This window comes from Dromiciops gliroides, chromosome 1 (assembly GCF_019393635.1).
Source record: "Dromiciops gliroides isolate mDroGli1 chromosome 1, mDroGli1.pri, whole genome shotgun sequence".
Lineage (NCBI taxonomy): Eukaryota > Metazoa > Chordata > Mammalia > Microbiotheria > Microbiotheriidae > Dromiciops > Dromiciops gliroides.
In genome coordinates this window covers 302259083-302268017 of record NC_057861.1, presented here as the reverse complement: position 1 = coordinate 302268017, position 8935 = coordinate 302259083, and positions in this window count along the sequence as shown.

The window sequence follows — 8935 nt, the reverse complement described above, 5'->3', positions numbered from 1 at the left end:
CAAAATTATTCAGTTTAGATGGGATAGTCGAGATTTAAATTCAATAAATATTGACTGGGTGCCTGCTATGTGCATGGCATTATGGGCACTTGGGCCACAAGAACAAAAGCTCAACAGTCCCTACCTTAAGAAATTGTATGGGGGTAGAAAGGAGATATTGTAGAATATGTAACCAGTCAGTAGAATATCAAGTAGAGTGCACAGGTAGAAAGAAGTGATATGCTAAAGAGATGCACTCTTTGTCATCATCCATTTATATAAATGGCATCTGTGAGATATCTTCCAAATAAAAACATCAGCATCTCTCTCCTGATTGCACAACAATAATTGATATTTAAATATTGTGCTCATCTTTGCAAAGTGATTTACATACATTATCTTATTTGAATGGCAAAGGAACAATGAGGTCTGGAGTATAGGCATTATCATCACCATTTTATAGAAGGGAAAGAATGACTGAAGGAAAATGTATTTCTTTTTCTTTTTTTTTAAATAATAGCTTTCATTTTTTTTCTTTTATTATTTTTTTATTTGTGGGGCAATGAGGGTCAAGTGACTTGCCCAGTGTCGCGCCGCTAGTAAGTATCAAGTGTCTGAGGTGGATTTGAACTCAGGTTCTCCTGAATCCAAGGCCAATGGTTTATCCACTGTGCCACTTAGCTGCCCCCGGAAAAAGTATTTCTTAAGGGCTTACTATGTGCCTAAACACTGGGCCAAACTCTGGGCTACAAATACAAAAGAAAGTCCCCACCCTCAAGGAGCTTACATTCTAATGGAGGGCAAAATGTAAAGGAGAGGTATGGTTAGTGTTTTGATGTTCTAAATCACAGGGCTGGTTAATGGAGCATAGAGTGGTCAGTTGACACTTTCCTTTTTTTAGAAGTAATAATAATAGTGTTTTGTTTACTGTTTCTAGAACATGAGGTAGAAATGGGAGGATGATACCCCTACAGCAGAATGGCTGGATGATGTCCAGCTGTGCTGGTGAAGTATTGGGATAGAGAAGTGGGTTTGGAGCCAGGTCAAGGCAGCAAGGACAATACCAGCTAGATAGAAACACCATAGCAAGGTGACCAGGGTGTGGCATGGTCAGCGTATGGAGTGGGATACATACACACATGTGTATATGTTATTCAATCATTTAAGTCATGTCCAACTCTTTATGATGCCATTAGGGGTTCTCTTGGCAAAGATACTGGAGTGGTTTGTCATTGCCTTCTCTAGCTCATTTTACAGATGAGGAAACTGAGGCAAACAGGGTTAAGTGACATGTCCAGGTCACACAGCTACTAAGTGTCAGATTGAATTTAAACTCACAAAGATGAGTCTTTTTAAATCCCAGCTCATGCTCCATCTACTTTGCCATTGTTGAAATATTTTGACCAACTAGGGATAATTTGGGGGGACTAATCTGACAGGAGGGCTAATCTGGGGACTTTTGACTAACTGGCTATTTGACTGCTATTAATTTAATGTGGGCCGATTATAAAGTTCTATCACACTGCTCCACTCCCAAAATTGATAAGCAAAAGAATAAGAAGCCTCTTCCATTTTAACAGCAGAGGGTTTATTTATGAGATACAATTTAAAATTAAGAATACTGAGAAATAAAATGTACAACCTGACTGCTGTTGCCACCTCTTCCCTTAGGGTCCGTTCCACTTTCACTGCTCAGTTCCTTTCACTAATTCCAAGCCCCTTTCACTTTGTCGATCCCTCTGCATCTAACTTTCCTCTCCTTACTGCCACCACTGAACCTCTGTGTTTCTCTCTCACCAACCTCTCCTTCCGTTTTCCTAGTGCTCCAGTGTCCTTCTCTGTTCCATTCATCCCGGTCCTCTGGCATCCCTTTCTGTCCATTCCTTTCCAACCTCTTAACCTTCCAGCCTCTCCCTTCCTCCTAGCTTATTCTCCTTCCCCAGTCCTCTTAATCTCCTGCGTCCTTCTCTGTTCCCTTAATCTTGTCCCCACCCCACCCCCCCACCCCTTTCTCTAACCCTCCGGTTTATATATCTTCCTTTTCTTCACTCAAATATCAGGGCTTCCTGCGCCCCCCCCCCCCCCACACCAAGCTAATCCACCAGCCACCCTCAGGCTGCGGCAGGGGAGGCGGGGTGCTCGAGCCTCCCGTGTGTACCACACCCAGGGCTCCAGGGGCTTGTGTCGCCCGCTGTGCGCCCAGGGACCTCGGGACGGGCTACACCAGAGCCCTGCCTGGACTAGGCCAGGATCTCTGGGGTAGATTCCCTCAGGGTGGAGGGAGCTGGGGCTCCTTCCTCCCAGCTGTATGACCTGGCATCTCAGCCCATGGGGCTTTTTGGCTCAGCTGAAGTGGAGGGGGAGGGGCACCAGCCCTTCACATAGGAAAAACCTTGAGGGCCTAAGGCTTTCTAATCTCAGCCCAAAGGTAGGGTCCCCAAATCAAAATAAATTTCCACACCATATAGGGTGTGTGTGTGTGTGTGTGTGTGTGTGTGTGTGTGTGTGTGTGTGTGACAGAGTATACACACACAGATAGTTGATGCTGTTCCTGTATCCCATATAGAATCATAGATCATTAGAGCTGGAAGATCTAGAACTCTTGGAGATCACTGACCTGTTTCTAATGAGCAAGTAAGGTGTAGAGAGATTAAAGGACTTATCCATGACCACACAATAAGATACTGTCAAAGTAGGGATAAACTGGAGCCCAGGTCTCCTTATAGGAGCTGAAAGAGATCTCCATTACTGTACACAAAAGGCAATCAAACTGTGCATACCCTTTGATGCAGCAATACCACTCCTAGGTCTCTATTCCAAAGAGATCATTAAAAAGAGAAAAGGACTTACATGTACAAAAATATAGCAGCTCTTTTTCTGGTGGCAAAGAATTAGAAATTTAGTGGATTCCCATCAATTGAGGAAAAAAACACATGGAAAGACATATCAACTGGTGCTGAGTGAAGTGAGAAGAACCAAGAGAATATTGTGCGCAATATCATCAACACTGTGTTACGATCAACTATGACAGACTTAGCTCTCCTCAGCAGTCAAATAATCCAAGACAATTCCAAAAGACTTCAGATGGAATATGCTCTCCATATCCAGGGAATGAACTATGGAGTCAATGCAAATCAAAGCATACGATTTTCACTTTTTTTGTTTTATGTTTTTAGTGTTTTTTACTTTTGTCCCATTTCTTCTTTCACAACATAACTAATGTGGAAATATGTTCAACATGATTGTACATGTATCACCTATATCAGGTTGCTTGCCATCTTGGGGAGGGGGAAGGGGAGAGGGGGACAAAAATTGGGAACTCAAAATCTTATAAAAAATGAGTGTTGAAAACTGTTTACATGTAATTAGAAAAAATACAAATTACTAAAAAGAATGAAACATAAAGAAGCTTGACAAAGAAAGAAAGAAAGAGATCTCCATTTACCTCATCTGAAAACCAGTGGGCACAGGGAGGGAGGGGAAGGAGTACAGTATTCTCCAGAGAGTCAGGTGACATTTCATAGAAATAATTATCACAGTCCTAAATCAAGAAAGAAACTTTCCTTGTCTTGTTAGATATTCAAATATGTTAAGGCGTCAAGCTGTGCAAAGGTAGTTTTGATTAAAGGTGGCACACTTCTTGTTTCCTGATGCTTGGAAAGTTTTCATAAAACAGATAAGGTGCTTTCTAATAGCAGTGAGAGAAAAAAAAAATTTATTTGGACTCTTCTCAGAACCCTGGGGACAGAGAATGGGTTTAGTTTCAAATATCCGAACTATGTTTTGTTTCTTACATATCTTTTTTTTTTTTTGAGGGCAATGAGGGTTAAGTGACTTGCCCAGGTTCTCACAGCTAGCAAGTCTCAAGTGTCTGAAGCTGGACTTGAACTCAGGTCCTCCTGAATCCAAGACCGGTGCATTATCCACTGCGCCACCAAGCTGTCCCCCTATGTTTTGTTTCTTGAAAGGTACATAAGTTATGTTAACACAGAGCATTTTGATAAGGAGGAGAGGACACTCTTGCCCAGAATATACTAATGCCTGGTATCGTATTTCATACAATGTGATTTGTCAAGCTGGTACAATATGATTGGTCTATACTATATGTAAATGGAGGGATAGTAAATGTGATTGGTTGACACTTGGTGGAATGTGATTGGTCAACTTGGTGCAATGTGTTTGGTTGACAATTGGTGCACTGTGATTGGTCAATCTGGTCCAATCTGATTGGTCTATACTGTATGAAAACAGAGGGATGGTAAATACTGCCATCTCATTGGTCGGGAAGAGACCCTCTGTGTGTATAAATAGCTGTGTGACACTTCACTTTGGTGCACTCTCTGGCACATTCAGGAGGTTGCCCACCTTTGACAAGATATAATAAAGAAGCCTTCAACCACACTTTGCTGCCTACTTGGATTATTCAAGATGCAACACTTATTTGAGCTGTTAGCTGTGTTTCTAACAGCAGGATAGTCCCTCAATAGGCAATTTCATCTTAGTGTGGTCCCTTTTCAGTGTTTCCTTAAAGTACCTAATGGGGGAAAGTAGTCTGGCAGCAGCTGAAGTCCTCCTTAAGGAAATGGAGGATTGCAAAGCACTTGCTCAAAAAACCAGTACAATGAAGAGTCCCCTGCAAATAGCTCCACTGCCTCTTTTCCCTAATCATCCATTTGAGACTCTGGCTCATTGTTTATACTCAACTATTAGATGAGACAATGGGCAGCTAGGTAGCACAGTGGATTAAGTGCTGGGTTTAGAATCAGGAATACATCTTTAGAAGTTCAAATCTGGCCTCAGACACTCACTAGCTGTGGGACTCTGGCTAAGTCACTTAACCCTGTATGCTTCAGTTCCTTATCTGTGAAATGAGCTGGAGAAAGAAATGACAAACCACTTCAGAATCTTTGCCAAGAAAACCCCAAATGAGGTCACAAAGAGTTGGGCATAACTGAAAAAGCTGAACAACAAATACTCTGAGATTCTGAACTGCTCATAAAAATGGTGCATGCACCAACTCCTCTCCCTATTCATTTGCTATTTGGTTTATTCTCCAGGATTATGTTTTGTCATGTACTCTTTGAACTACAACTTTCAGCAGGAGGAGGTGTGGTGTCTAATGCTCTACAGAGACAAATTATGTTTATAAATTAAAGAATAAAAGACAACATAAGAATTATCAGGCAGTAGCTGGAAGGGACCCCAGAGAGCATCTAGTCTATAGCCCTTCATTTCATGGATGAGCAAACAGAAGCCAATAAGGTTAAGTTTTTTGAGTATTGTCCTCATCTGAGTTTGTTTTTAGCTCTTCCCTGTCAACACAGAAGCTCTCAATGGTAAGAGCCCTTTTTTGTTTCTTATTCATAATGCAGCTTATTTTTTTTAAAGTTGAGGTCTGCTCCTGGGGCACAAAGGTCACTGTTTCAAGCTTCTTGTGCTGATGGATAGGGGCTGTGTCACTGGCTTTCTATTCTGAGGCCACTATGTCTTGTGGATTTCTCACCACCCTGGGCTTGCTCCCTATGCTTGCTCCAGGCACTGGGATTGCCAGGCCCAGTCATGCCTGTCCCATGGGTGGCCCTCCAGCTGGCAGCCTGTCCTCTCTGTTGGTGCTGATGGGTCTCACAACTGGCCTGCTTTGGCACCAGCTTGCTGAGCCAGGATCAAGGGGCCTCAGTTGCTCAGATGTAGCCAAGAGCTTCCTGCTGACTTGCCCAGACCCCTTCAGTGCTGTGCTGCACTATCTGAGCTATGCTGCACTTCCCTTTTGCCAGAGTGAGACTGACCTTTCCTGAAGTCTTCTAAATTATCTCAAGTTGGAAGTTTGTGTCTCTGATTCTGAATCCACTTAGAGGCTTGATTTAATGTGGTTTTTGAGGCAAACTTGGGAGAGCTCAGGCAACTCTCTCAGGCTTCTCTCCTCAATCTTGGCTCCACCTCAGAAGGGAAAGTTTTCAAGTAAAGAAAATGAGTTTGATATAGGAGGTAAAAAAAGGGGTTAACAGAAAAACCTAAGACCAAAGATCTAATTTAGATCAGAGCTCTAAGAGGGATTCATATATTTCTTTCTTTCTTTCTTTTTTTTTTTTTGGTGAGGCAATTGGGGTTAAGTGACTTGCCCAGATTCACTTGGAAAAGAAGTCAGGGCCTAGTTCTTGCTACCCACATTAATCAGCGTCCATAACAAGAACATAAAGAGCCAGGTCAGAGAGACCTTATAACAATGATACACTGACAGGATATAGAAATTCTACTGATAAATGAAGATATTTTGAAACTAGCCATGGGAATCAAAAAGTCACATGTGTAGAAAAGGTCAAATCTGTCCCCAGATTCACCTTATGATGTGTAAACCCCCAAAACACAACTCCACAGAAAAAGGTACCTACCTCAGGGGTTGGCTTAGGACCCCAGGAACTCTACATTAGGATAAGCCCTCCCTTGTACCTCCCTAAGGTAGAGATTATTATAATGAGACTGATAATCAATTTATCCAAACTATAAATATAATGATCTTTTCTTTCCTTATTTGAGAAATACCTTTCCACTTTTCTGGTTCTCTCCCTTTGTTCACTCACAGTATTGCAATAAAACTTGGGAAACTGAGTCACTGAGTCTTCTAATTCTTTGGGGATAACTCATGATCAATTTGACCTTAATTCCATCCCACATAAAGTCCTGTATAATATCTGATTAATATCTTTCTAAAAACAAAAGCCAGTATTAAATGTCATAAAAAAGAAATATCTTCAATAAGAAAAGTATAAAGAAAGGTTGTCCATTATGACAACTGTTGTATGATATTATGGTAGACATGTTATATATAGTGACAAGGCAAGAAAAAAAATTGAGGGGAAAAACATAAGCAAAGAGAAAACAAAGTCATCAAATTTTGTAGATCACATATGGTATACATTGAGAACCCTCAAATCAATTAAAAATTAACTGAAACTGGAATCAATAAAATAGAAGGAAATAAAATTCACAAATTATATCCTTTATATAACAATAAAATGAACTAAAAGGACATGGAAAAAGAAAGTCACTTCAAAATTGACGGAATATATAAAGTATTTAGCAGTCTACCCATGACATTCATGAGAATTATATGAATACAACTATAAAACATGCATTATAGAAATTTATTCACTATTTGGTTGGGTAAGAGAATTTCCCCGCTGTGTTTTGCAAAACACTGAACATTCAGTTACTAGAATATAAGCACTTGGAAGGTAAGGACTTTTATATCTCCAGCACTTAGTACAGTGTCTGGCACATACAAGGTGCTCAATAAATGCTTGTGATTTGATTGGTCAGTTGATTGACTATACATAGACTACAACCAATTCTTGACTGTTATCACTTAAAGGGTGTTATATTCCACAAAAAAAAAAAATATTTGTTTTTCCCTCAAAAAAAATAATGGAAATTTTTGGTACTTATGGATAGAAAATAAAGAAGCAAAATGTTACTGTTCCCATCTGTAATATGTAACTACCAAATATTCAGAGAATGATGAGTAGCACCTGTGTCAGCAATTATTTAAATTTTATTCTTGGCTTCTACTTTTTCCTTCAGGACTGGATTATCTAATCAGGGCAGAATAAGAAAAGTAAAATTAATACATTCTTACTCATCCCACCATGAGATTGAGTCATTCTAGGCTCAGTTCTCACAAAAACTAATCTCTCTATAGCTTTGTAGAGAAGTTAAGTCATGGGCTTGTCTTTCACTGTTAAGCCCACTGCTTATATTGTGTATCCTTTTCTTCTTTTTTTCTTTTTTCTTTTTTTATTTTAGTGAGGCAATTGGGGTTAAGTGACTTGCCCAGGGTCACACAGCTGGTAAGTGTTAAGTGTCTGAGGCCAGATTTGAACTCAGGTACTCCTGACTCCAGGGCCGGTGCTCTATCCACTGTGCCACCTAGCTGCCCCTGTGTATCCTTTTCCATGCATCTGTGCAGTGGACCTCCACTAAATTCAGTTGTTACAAGAAGAATGATGTGGTAGAGGAGGAGTTTATTAAAATGAAAGGGTTTTGGTTTTTTTCGTGTGTGACTTTTAAAATCATTTGACTAGTTGGACCATTTCTACCAAAGATCAATCCAAAGAGGTGGACTCAAAACCATGTAAATTGATTAAAAGAATCAATAGTGGTTAGGCTTTGGAAAAGAAAATTTAGGAGATTAGACATCATCTTCCAAGAAATTGTCAGGAAAAATTGCCCTGATATTCTGGAAACAGAAGGTGAAATAGAAATTGAAAGAATCTACCAATCACCTTCTGAAAGAGATCTGAAAAGGAAAACTTCCAAATTCCAGAGACTCTAGGTCAAGGAGAAAATATTGCAAACAGCTAAAAAAAAAAAGAAATTTAAATACTGTGGAGCTACAGTCAGGATAACACAAGATCTAGCTGCTTCTACATTAAAGGATAGGAGGGCATGGAATATGATATTCTGGAGGGCAAAGAAACAGGGATTAAAACCCCAAATCACCTATCCAGCAAAATTAAGTATAATCTTTTAGGGGGACATTCAGGCATTTGTGATGAAAAGACCTGAACTGAATAGAAAATTTGACTTTTAAATACAAGACCGTAGGAAAGCATAAAAAGGTAAACAGAAAAAAGAAATCATGGGGGATAATAAAAAGTTAAATTGTTTGCATTACTACATGGGAAGATGATACTTTTAACTCATAAGACCTTTCTCAGTATTAGAACAGCTGAAAGGAGTATACTTACACAGAGGGCACAGGTGTGTGTTGAATATGAAGGGATATCAGTAAAGCATTTATGTTTTGTTTATCCTTGTTTTTGGTGGGACAGGCAGAGTGGGGTGGCTTCTGTCTGGGGAAGGATTAGGGATTTGGGCTCAAGCCCTCCTGGGCCCAGGGCTGGTGCTTTGTTCACTGTGTCACCTAGCTGACCCATGACAAAATCTTTAATATTAAGTT